Source organism: Zingiber officinale, chromosome 10B (genome assembly GCF_018446385.1).
Source record: "Zingiber officinale cultivar Zhangliang chromosome 10B, Zo_v1.1, whole genome shotgun sequence".
Classification (NCBI taxonomy): domain Eukaryota; kingdom Viridiplantae; phylum Streptophyta; class Magnoliopsida; order Zingiberales; family Zingiberaceae; genus Zingiber; species Zingiber officinale.
Window position 1 is genome coordinate 64,897,066 of NC_056005.1, and position 12,689 is coordinate 64,909,754.

At 38.0% G+C, this 12,689-nt stretch overlaps 1 long non-coding RNA gene across 2 annotated transcripts; it reads left to right on the forward strand.

The window, feature by feature from the left end:
• The first annotated feature begins 1,713 nt into the window (after window positions 1–1,713).
• LOC122029987 lies at window positions 1,714–12,460 on the forward strand. Of its 2 annotated transcripts, XR_006125274.1 has the most exons (4): window positions 1,714–2,151; window positions 2,847–3,233; window positions 3,323–3,401; window positions 12,036–12,460. It is a non-coding gene; the product is annotated as an uncharacterized LOC122029987 (long non-coding RNA). The 2 variants fall into 2 exon arrangements; XR_006125275.1 differs by lacking the exon at window positions 3,323–3,401.
• Window positions 12,461–12,689: the final 229 nt, after the last annotated feature.

Below are 12,689 nucleotides of genomic sequence, written 5' to 3' on the forward strand. Positions count from 1 at the left end.
GTCAAGTCAAGTCAATCATAAGTCAACCACAAGTCAAACTCTATGTTAATATACAAATCTAAAATAGAATAGAAGGAAGTAGGCCCAAGAAAGTTAATCATCATCTATAGTCGAGGGAGGAGAAGGGGGTTGCTGACTCGCAAACTGAGCACACATCATGCTTAGTGTCTCTCGTACGTCAACCTGTATGTCAGTGATTGTACCCTCTAACCTAGTCAATCGATCATCCACAATATGTGGAGGTGTTAGAGGTCTCGATAGCTAGGCTAGAGCTTGATCTAGATCCTCATCAAACACAACTAGCATCTCCTCGATCCCTAGAGAATGAGTTTCACCCCTCCCATCCTTCCAAACTAACTTATTTTCTTTAAGGACCAAGTTGGCTAGAGTGAAGTTCCTAAGTCCTATCTGATCAAACTCAGATGATATTGGTGGGATGTTACCCTGGGTAACATTAATGCCTAAAGATGTAAAGAAATGAGTCAAGATATAACAATAGGGCATGTGGACTTGGTGGCTAGTGGAGGTACCAACGTGATGAATGATAAACTTGAAGACGAGTAGATTGAAATTTAGGTCCAACCTACATCTGCATGCATAAAGGAGGAAGGAGTGGAAAGGTCATACAATAGCAAGGTCTTTGGTGTTAATAGGTAAAAGATAGTAATAGATGACCTTGTTTAGGACATAGTCTATAGATCAGAGTTGGATAGAATAGAAGTTGAGAATTAGAGTAATGTCAGAGTATGGATCAAGAAATGGTAGGCTGGTATGAGGGAAGTAGTAGAATGTGGAAGGTGAAGAACGCAACTCAAGATGATCCTAGATTAGATCAAGTATAAAGATGATATCTACACCTCCCACTCTCGATGTGGTTGAGAAGTAGTCTCTATTAGCCAAGTTGTTGTAGAATTCAACACACAAATCGAGGTTTACTACTTGGTCACACTAAACAAGCCTAGAGAGATCATAATAGGCTATAATATATATAACATTAGCACAGTGGTCAATGAAGAATTTCCTACTTACATACCGAGTATGCATAGGTAAGTAGGTATACTGACTATATCTAATCCTATGGTTCTCAGGTGGAAAACATGGGCCAGTTGAAGGATGCCAAAAGGTATTGGCCTTAGTCTCTCTATGCTTAAGTATAAACAGTTCTAACAATTATTTAAGCATACTGAAAGGCAAAGAATATTATGTTTAATCGAAAAGAATTAAAAGAGACAAGTTAAATAATATACCTCGACATGGGGAATGAGTCACAAACTCAAACTCAAGAGAAGGGTTGAAAATAGACTTGAAGAGGGCTTGAAAATGAAATTTTGGAGGAAGAAGATTAGGTCTCGAATGAATTTTTTGATGACTACTCATGGTCGCCTATATAAAGGCTTACCAATCGACCGTGTGGTAATATAGTCACTACAATAAAATTGCTAAAAGACAACACTATAAAGAAAATAGTTTTAGGAAAAAATGTTGTAATTTAGTAAAAGATAATGATTTTTAATAAAATCGTTGTCTTTGATGCAACAGTTACCTCAAAAGATAATCTTAACAACAGTTGGGACAATGGTGCAATGAACCATTGTCAATAAAAATATTTTTACAACACTTAGAATAACAATGCATGAACTGTTGTCATTGTCATAATAAGATAATGATTATAAACTATTGTTAATGAAATTATAATTGTTGTGTTTTTCCTACCTTAAAATTGGTATCAGAAATTAAGGAGAAAAAAAACTTAAGAGAAGCCAACACAAAGGCAAAAATTAAGAAACCTCCTCTTTCTCTCTCTCGATCTTGTGGAAACCCTTAGACAGTTCGAAATTATCTCCCTTATGTGCTAGTCACTATTCCAAAGGCTAATAGCAGCCCGTGATTTACCTCTTCCGTGTTGACCCTGGGACGGATTGACGAGGGCGCGGGGGACGAGCGTATTCACCTTTTGTCACCTTAGGCAGTCCGAAACCCTTTGGCTCCACTTTGCCCCTTCGCCGATGGTGCTCGCGGTAGAGGAGTTCTTCCACGAGGAGGTTGAGCACCCTATGTTCTATATGTTGCTCTGTTGCGTTACTCCTCCTCCACTCCCTGTGTCAGCCCTAGCTCGATCGAAGAGTGATTTGGTGCTCTATCTCGTTAAAGGTAGGATTTTTGTTGCATCTTGGAGTTGATTCATCTGATGGTGTCAAGATGCATAAAATGGTCAGGGGTATCTTGGAGGTTGCTCTATGCTTTTTGGTCAAGTCGTTTATGGGTGGAGTTATTGGACGAATTTGGTTGGAGGGTGAAGAAACATTTTCTTGTGTTTGGTGTTTGATAGTATTCGTTTCTTGATGTTTTTCTTTGGTATGCCTCGAACAATGGTTGGCATGGCCAAAGTTTAGTTTTATTTTCTTCTCTTTAACTTCTTACAGGTCTTGATTTTTTTTTTTTGCTTTATTTTCTTCCTTGATTCATCATTGGCTTCCCTAACAAAGTTTTTTTTTTTTCCACCTGTGTGATTGTATTTTAAATAGTTTCTAAATTTCACATTCATGGAGCATTTTGTGATTATAGTGAAATGACTGGGAGATGCACATGGATCACCTTGACTTTGTTACCTCGGTGATTTTCTTCGTCTTCTTCTTCTTTTTCTTTTCTTTGGGAAAAATTTGACTTATATTTCTACACACAATTTTGCCCTATCAAAGATAGTGTAGAAGATGGTTTCTGATTCTTTCTACTCCTTTCTCCCTTGACTTAGTCATTTCATCATTTTTTTATGTTCTTTTCCAGTTTGTAGTTATCTCTAAAAGAGTCTTGGTCACTACGTCTCTCTATGTATATATTTTTTTCAGACATTATTTTATTAAAGCACTTAACAAGACTGAAGTAAGGAGCAAGCACTGAGAAGAGGAAAAACACGCCAATGATGGAGGCTCACTGCCTCGCTCAGCCTTAGATCTACGACTTCAACCCCTTCGTCTCTTCAATTCGAGGAGCCCCACAATGAGTGCCTTAGATCTTGTTTATTCTTTGACCTATGTCTCTGTATTGTTAATATTTATAACATAGTGAAATTTGTGTGTGATTAATATTTTATAATCCAAATATCATAGGAATGGTTTTTTTGATCTATGTCAGAATGCTACTTTTCTGACCATTGGTATTTACAGGTTGCCATTAAGAAGTTGAAATGAAAGTATTACTCATGGGAGAAGTGTTTGAATCTCCAAGAAGTGAAGGTAGTTTGGAATATTATATTTAAGCAAAAAAAAAACATTTCCCTCTTCATTATTCTCATCAAGATGCAAATTTTCCAATCTTTACCAAGATTAAACCATCCCAACATTGTCAAGCTCAAAGAGGTTATTAGAGAGACTGATATGCTATACTTAGTTTTTTAGTACATGGTATGCCTCTTCACTTCTCCTTTTATGTTTTCTAATTTTTTTTTATTAGAGTTTGAATTGACTTAATCTCTATTCAAGAATGCAATCTTTATCAGCTTATGAAAGAAAAGGGTAGATCCTTTTCAGAAGGTGAAATTTGGAATTGGTGCTTTCAGATCTTCCAAACACTAGCTTACATGCACTAACATGGTTATTTTTATCATGACTTTAAGCTTGGTATTGCTTCCTCCTCTCCTTTAAATATTTGTTCTAAAGATCAACAGTTATCTTATATAAAAAAGGATATAGTAGAGGGTGTCTCCAAGAAAAATAATTACAAATATAAAAAACACTAACATATTTTAGGGCATTTAAGCCAAGTTTTTGAAACATAATTATTATTTCATAATTTTTCAGCCTGTGTTGTAAATGTATTATCATTCCTATCCAAGTGATTTTAGCCTCTTAAATTGCCTTCTAGGGCACCTTTGGCAGTGAGATGTTGTTGCTGATATGAAAATTTACATTTCATCATATAGTGTCCGTACTATTTTTTGTAAACTGTTCAACCCTTTTCATGGAGTGTCTTGTTTGTTGGTACAATATCCTCTAGGTTAGGTTGACCAAGTTGACTAAGCTTGAGTGGACTCAAGCTTGAGTTTTGATGTTTGGGTTTCGATGTTTGATAATATATGGAGATTGTAGATGCAATCGTCCGTTTGTGAAGATTGTTGATATAATTCCTCTCTTGTCAAGGTTGACCAGTTAGATGTGAAGAAGAGTCAAGTAGGTGAAAGGGTTGATTGGATACTTGATTGGGTAAGTCTTAACTGGAGGTTAGGCAGTTGGAAATCCTGGTGAGTGAAGCCAGGTGAAAATTCTGGTGAGTGAAGCCAGGTAGGTAGAAGTCCCGGTGAGTGAAGCAGGACAATGAAAGTCCTGGTGAGTGAAGCTAGGCAAGTAAAAGTTCCGGTGAGTGAAACTAGGTAGTGGAAAGACCTGGTGAGTGAAGCCAGATATGTAGAAGCCTCGGTGAGTGAAACCGGGCAGTGGAAAGACTTGGTGAGTGAAGTCAGGCACGCGGAAATCTAGGTGGGTCAAGGTTGATCAGATATCTGGTGTTGGAAAGTCCAAGTAGGTCAAAGGGCTGACTGGATACTTGGTACGTTGAAATCTAGATGAGTCAAGGATGACTGGACATCTGGTGGAAGTAAGTCCAAAATGGGTCAAGGTTGACCAGACATTTGGCACGAGGAGAAAAGTCTAAGTGGGCCAAAGGGATTGACCGGACACATGGTGAAGAAGTCCTAGCAGGTCAAGGTTGTCCGGATGCTAGGTATAATATTCCAACAGGTCACGGTTGATTGGATGTTGGAATTGGAGACCTTGGACTTGGTTTTATGCAAGTCAAAGGTGGTTCAATCGATCAACCGATCGATTGAACCGAAGTCCAATCGATCAGTTATCGATTAGATGTGCATCGTGAAGAAAGATGACCCAATCGATCAATCGATCGATTGAGAGCTTATGTCGCATGCACAGAAGCTTTCCCAATCGATTAGCCGATCGATTGGGAACCTCCAATCGATTGGCCAGTCGATTGGGGATAGGTTGGATTTCTTATGCGATCGCGAGAAAGCCTGAATTGATTGATCGATCGATTCAGGCTATTTCCAGAGAGCACAGATGCGCTCTGAATCGATCGACCGATCGATTCAAAGCCTCCCTAATCGATTGAGAGAGAATTCAATCGATTGTGACCCGACCGTTGCGCAGGTTATAGCCGTTGTCGAGCGTCTTCCTCCACAGATCTTCGACTCCACTTTCAGCGATTCTTCTCCACCGAGCTCAGTGACACATGCCAGTTCTTGAAGGGTCTTGGAGTGAAGTGCAGTTGCATTCCCAAGCATCAAGAGGCATTCCCAAACAAGAAGAGAGCATAGGTGTTGTAAACCTTGTAAGATTTATGTTTGTATTTCTTCTTGTTTTAAGTTGTATGTGTGCGTGAGTCTTGTACGAGGTTTCTCCACCTCCGGTAGTTACCGAGAAAGAGTATTTTATTAGTGGAGTGACCATCGTGTGTGGATCCTTGGATTAGTCACCTCTTCTTGAGGTGGATACCAAGTAAATCTATGTTGTTAGCATTGGAGCTTTCTTTGAGTATTTTTCGCTGCATATCATCACCAAGAAGCAAGCTACGAGAAGCGTGACGAGATATTCACCCCTCTCTAGCACATTTCGACCCTAACAAGTGATATCAGAGCAAGGTTGCTCTTCACCAGAATCATCGTCGGATGAGGCAAAGAAGCTAGAGGGTGAAGAAGTTGGAGCAAAATCCATAAAGTCGAAGACTTCAACAAAAGCTCAACTTCAAATGGAATTCCGAGATGGACTTAGATTCGATACAAGAGTTCCTCCACCATACACATTGACAAGTTTTGATTCTTGGAAATCAAGAATTGAAAACTTATTTATGATGGAGATAGAGCAATAGTTTGCTCTAATAGAAGGCTTTGAAGCTCCAACAAATTCAAAGGGCAAAACTCTCAAGAGGAGCAAGTGGAGCCAAGAGCAAATTTAAAGGAGCGAGGCAAATGACAAAGTGACCAAGCTATTGGTCAATTTATTGTCAAACAATATTTTGGCTCAAGTTGGAGAATTCAAGGATGCCAAGGAGTTTTGGAGCAAATTGACAAAGATTCATGAGATCCCTTCCACTGTACAAAATCAAGAAGAATTCAAAAAGGACAACTCATTGGATCAAGATCAAGGAGGAGAGAAGTCCGAGGTTGAGACATGCTCAACATCGAAAGAAGAAGAATAAGAAGCTTCATCCTCTACAAAATGCAAAGAAAAAGGCAAGGAGGGAGCATACTCCTTGTTTTATGTACAAGAGGACGAATAAGAAGAAGAAGCCTCCATCTCCAGATCGAGAAGGGATGAAGATGAAGAAGCTTCCACCTCCAAAAGTCAAGTCAAATCAATTAGAGGAGCATCATTGTTGGATCAAGAGGAAGCTTCTATATCCGGATCAAAAGGAGAAGATGCTACCCCTACAAGGAAAGGTATAACAATTTCAATTGTCAATAATAAAGATCATATTATTTACTTTGGATGTAGGGAACATGGCATTATAAGAGCAAGTGCCCTAAATTGGCCAAGAAGAAGGGCCAAGTGGCACAAAAGGATAAGGAGAAGCCCAAAGAGACCACCCCCACAATAAAGAAGAGCAAGGAGCATATTGTGTGCTTCTTGTGTAATCAAAAAGGACATTACCGGAGCCAATGCCCAAAGGGGAAGAAAGCGGTCAAAGCTAAAGGAGGAAGCACAAGTCAGAGCTTCCAAGGTAAAACCCAAGGTATCATTTGTTGAGCCAATCCCCTTAAATCATGGTAAAAAGTATGCTAATTCTAGTTTATATCATTTTAATGCTATTTACCATAAGAATAGGAGGCATGATAACATTAATGAAAATTATGTGGCTTTTCATGCTAAGACTATCACTACTAAGGTTAGGAAAGTAGATAAAAACCTAGGCAAGAACACTAAGGATCGCAGTTATAAGCTTAGAAATAAAAATGCTCAAGGATTTAATGAAAAACCAAAATCTAGGGATTTATGGGAAGATAATTAAGTCTTGAGGTCAAGGCTTGATAAAATAGAAAAGACCCTAAAAAGGATGGAAAATATCCTAAAATGACAAAATGAGCATAATCTAGGTTTAGGAGCACATAAGTCATCCAATGGCCATAGAGGGTTGGGATACAAACCTAAGGCTAAGAAGGATGTAATTTCTTACCATTGAGTTCCATATAGCTATGGGACAAACTCTAGGTCTAGGGGTCAAGTCAAGGATATAAGGAAAGTTATCCCTATGAGTATCTTTGTAACGACAAAAGTTACTAAGACTTCTAAGAAGTCTAACAAAGTCACTAAGAAGGTCACACGGGAAGCTATCCCTAGAGTTGACCTAGAGAAGGTGACCAAGGCTTCTAAGAAACCTAACAAGGTCATTAGGAATGTATCTAGGGAAGTCATCCCTAATGAGTACCTAGAGCATCCAAGGAGCACCAATAGGTTTTGAGTTCCTACGAACATTTTTTCTATCCCTTAGATGAATTAGAGAGTGTCAACTCTAATTGGAAGGGCAATTAATCTAACCTTGATGAAGTTGACACTCGGAGAGCATTTTCAAGGTTCTTGTTAACCTTTGAAAATGAAATGGATTATTTGTTTACTCTTTGGAAGAGTAAAATGTGCCAAGCTTTGAGGAATTGAATTGAATTTTAATTGGTACAAATAAGAAAGTGCAAAAGAAATGCCAAGTTGAGTTTTGACATTTTCTTAAGAAAATATGAGAAATCTAGGATTACTTTTAGGTTTAGTTAAGGATTTAAGAACATTTAGATAGATAATCTAGGTATATTTTATTTGCGTTAATTGTCATGCTTTGGTTGCCCATCACATGACATGACATCATATTTTACATTCATGCTTATTATGAAAAATAACAAAAATATCATGGCATGTCATACATACATCATGTAGCTATAGTATATTTTCTTTTGAAAATTATTTTCATTTTGATGTATGCCATAAAAATCATCATACATTATTTTAATTTCCTTACAATTAAGGACAATGATATTTACTATCAAGTAACATCCTAGGTGGATGTTCATAACTTTCAAAATGCTAGATATATATGCATGATCCTAGTTTAGGGCAAAACTAAAATCTGCATCTCACAAAGACTATAAGGTGACTTGCATGTATTTTAGCACACATTAGATACAAGTGGGATGATAGGATGGTGAACAATCCTCAAGATGTTGATTTAGTGCATCTAGTTGAGTTTTGGTTACATCAAAACACATAGTTATGTGTACTCCAATCATTGAGAAAACTAATGTACAAGTCATGTGTATTGAGCCCAAAGAACATGGTTGGAAATTGGTTTTGAAAATAATTTTAAAATACTTTTGGAAAACCTTGGTGGAGACTATCTTTTGATAATAATCATCATTGAAAAGTTAGACATAAACTAAAAGAAAACACTAAAGTTTTTACAAGTTTTCAAGTTTGTGTCAATCTTTGAAAATAGGAAGTATTTTCATAAAAAACTATTTTCCCATGATAGTATATACCTTAAATAATGTCACAATAATTTTCATGATTTTTAGAACTTTATAGAATTTTTAGGGAGTTTCTGAATTTCGCTGAAATTTTATTTCAGGAAATCAGAGCTCCAATCGATTAGCTGATCGATTGGAGTGTCCCAATCGATCAGCCGATCAATTGGGAAGTATTTCCCGTGAGCAGTAGCTCACAGAATCGATCAGTCGATCGATTCATTCTTTCCTGGATCGATCGGGCAATCGATTCAGAGGTAAGCTCTGCAAACAAAACCTCTCTGAATCGATCAGTGGATCGATTGAAATGGTTTCAATCGATTGAGACCCAACCCAATCGATTGAAAATGCTAATTTTGGCTGGGAAAGTCTGATTTTAGCATTTCAAACCATTTTTAGTCTAGATAACCATTTTCAAACCTCTCGAAATACACTTGTATACATTTAGAGGGAGTTTTCATGATGAAAACAAGATTTGATTGGTTAAGGGAGACTAAGTAGAAGTTTAGGTTGAGGTTTAGTTTCAGATATTGATTTTTGAACCTCAAAACTTCTAAATTTGGGTTTCCTAAAGATTTAGGAATTCTAAGTCATTGTTGGTACAATGACAGAAGTTACGAGCATGTCTTTAGGGGGAGTCACTCTTTAAGGACATGAAAATTATTTTCCAAAACCTTTGAAGGTGGTTAAACCTTCGTTTAGAAAAAAAAATGCTCAAGGTTGAGCGTTGAAAAATAATGGAGAGTGGATATCTTCATGGTGGAGTTATGGATGCTCTAGGATGAGCATCATAACATGGATTGGCTAATGCTCAAGGGTGAGCATTGGAGATAATGAAGGGTATGAGACCTTCATTGTGGTGTTGTGAACAATGAGTGAAATTGTGAACAACGGTGAGTAACTCTTCAGGGGGAGAGTTCTTTTTGATGTGTACCAATAGGGGGAGAATGTAGGGTTTAAGTTAGACCTTAATTGCCCCTCTAGGAAGGCTTGGGGGAGAATGTAGGGTTAAACCCTTATTCATGCATTGGCATGAGAAAAAGTTGAGGCTATGAGATTAGCCTAACTTAAAAGTATTGTCAAACATCAAAAAGGGGGAGATTGTTGGTGCAATATCCCCTGTGTCAGGTTGACCAGGTTGAATAAGCTTGAGTGGACTCAAGATTGAGTCTTGATATTTGAGTTTCGATGTTTAACAATACATGAAGATTGCAAATGCAATCGTCCATTTGGGGAGATTGTTGATATAATTCTCCTCTGGTCAATGTTGACCAGTTAGATGTGAAGAAGAGTCAAGTAGGTTAAAGGGTTGACTGGATACTTGATTGGGTAAGTCCTAACTGGAGGTTAGGCAGTTGAAAATCCTGGTGAGTGAAACTAGGTGAAAATCTTGGTGAGTGAAGCCATGCATGTAGAAGTCCCGGTGAGTGAAGTAGGATAGTGAAAGTCCTGGTAAGTGAAGCTAGGCAAGTAGAAGTCCCAGTGAGTGAAACTGGGCAGTGGAAAGACCTGGTGAGTGAAGCCAGACAGGTAGAAGTCTCGGTGAGTGAAGCCGGGCAGTGGAAAGACCTGGTGAGTGAAGTCAGGCACGTGGAAATCTAGGTGGGTCAAGATTGACCGGATATCTGGTGTTGGAAAGTCCAAGTAGGTCAAAGGGCTGATTGGATACTTGGTACGTTGAAATCTAGATGAGTCAAGGATGATCGGACATCTGGTGGAAGTAAGTCCAAAGTGGGTCAAGGTTGACCGAACATTTGGCACAAGGAAAAAGTCCAAGTGGGCCAAAGGGATTAACCGGACACTTGGTGAAGAAGTCCTGACAGGTCAAGGTTGTCCGGATGCTAGGCATAATATTCCAACAGGTCACGGTTGATCGGATGTTGGAATTGGAGACTTTGGACTTGGTTTTAGGCAAGTCAAAGGTGGTTCAATCGATCAACCGATCGATTGAACCGAAGTCCAATCGATAAGTTGATCGACTGGATACGCGCCATGAAGAAAGATGGCCCAATCGATCGGTTGATCGATTGGGAGCTTATGTCGTGCGTACAGAAGCTTTCCCAATCAATCAACTGATCGATTGGGATCCTCCAATCAATAGATCGATCGATTGGAGGCAGGCTGGATTTCTTGCGCGATCGCGAGAAAGCCTGAATCGATTGGTCGATCGATTCAGGCTATTTCTAGAGAGCATAGAGGCACTCTGAATCGATCGACCGATCGATTCAAAACCTCCCCAATCGATTGAGAGAGAATTCAATTGATTGAGATCCGACTGTTGCGCAGGTTATAGCCATTGTCGAGCGTCTTCCTCCGTAGATATTCGACTCCACTTTCAGCGATTCTTCTCCACCGAGCTCAGTGACACACGCCAGTTCTTGAAGGGTCTTGGAGTGAAGTGCAGTTGCATTCCCAAACAAGAAGAGAGCATAAGTGTTGTAAACCTTATAAGGTTTGTGTTTGTATTTCTTCTTGTTTTGAGTTGTATGCGTGTGTGAGTCTTGTACGAGGTTTCTCTATCTTCAGTAGTTACCGAGAAGGAGTATTTTATTAGTGGAGTGAGCGTCATGCGTGGATCCTTGGATTAGTCACCTATTCTTGAGGTGGATACCAAGTAAATCTACGTTGTTAGCATTGGAGCTTGCTTTGAGTGTTTTCCGCTGTATATCATCACTAGGAAACAAGCTACGAGAAGCGCGACATGCTATTCACTCTCAGCATATTTCAACCCTAACATTGTTCACATTGTTTATATTTCCTACTTTTCTAAGTTTTCTACAATTTTATTTTAGGGCCAAGGAGAGAAATTCATTTCTCTGGTAAAATATTAGTTTTGGATGAATGATTTTATCCTTGTAATTATTCCTTTGGTTCCTTCCATCCAAAAGATGTAGAGTCTTGGCAGCTAGAAACCAAGTGAATTATCAAGGCATGTTTCTCACTTGCTCTTTAAAAAAGTTCTCATTCAACCAAGTAGAAAAGAGCTTGAATTTTTGCTTTGCGGAATTTTAAAAATGGTTTATCTTTAGTAACTGTTAATGCTTTCCTATGCTGCAATAATCTAGATTAAGTAGACTTTCTTATATCTAGTATGGTTGGAGGTCGACTTTATCAAAGATGTTACTTTATTTATTTTTTCTCCTTAATTGGTTCTCATGTGATGATTGGCCATTATTTGTTGGAGGTATATGCTTGAATTTTCTATCATAATAGTTCTGTTGTATTTTCATAATAATAACTACGCACATCAAATAAATTCTCCATCTTATTATTGTGTATTTCGTCCATCTATTTTTTTCTTATTTTTTTTTAAAAATTTCCAATTAATTTATCTATTTTACGAGGAAAATATATTTATTTAAATTTCAAACCATCTAAATATCTTAGTAGCCCATGTTTTCTTCAGAAACCTCCTTTTCTTTCCCTATATCAATATATATAGCATTTTCACTTTTGTAACTAGTCAATTGTTCTTTTCCACCTTACCCATGTCTTTCTCCTATTTATATTATTTTCATTGTAGGGAAGATAACTTGTAGGAAGGGATGAGCTTGACCCCTTAGGCAAGGAGTGGTTCTAAGAATATTTTAGAGCAAGCTATAGAGTTTAGCAATGTCAAAGGTGATCACCCAGTGCAGGGGATGGATGACAAAGTACAAGTGACCAAGATTAACCTCTCTTTCTCTCTTAATACACATATATCACTCATTAATTTAATATTGGTAATTACTTCAGAAGGCAGGGAACAGAAAGGGAAATATGGGAGGGCCCAAGATATCATATTCTAAGGTGAAATATTTTCTATAGCTCTTAATTTATGTAACTAATTAAGATATTTCTATTTTCCTCAAGAAAGATGTAGAAACAATTTTTTTAATGTTGGCAATGTGTTTAATTATTTTACGGGCAGATGTTGAGAAGCTTGCTCAAAATAGGAAGGCAGCTAGAAAAAGTAGACTTAGGGAGAAGGTTTGTGATCAACCATTTGTATGTATGTATATGATGAAATCCTTTGGATTATTATTTGATAAAGGATTGCCCATTTTCTATTACTTTTACATGCTTATATTCAATAATTAGAGACTGTTGGATCGAAAGCGCTAGAGGGGGGGGGAAGGGGGTGAATAGCGCTCGTGACTTTCACTTTCGTTTCGGAAAACTAAGAGTAAAACACAGC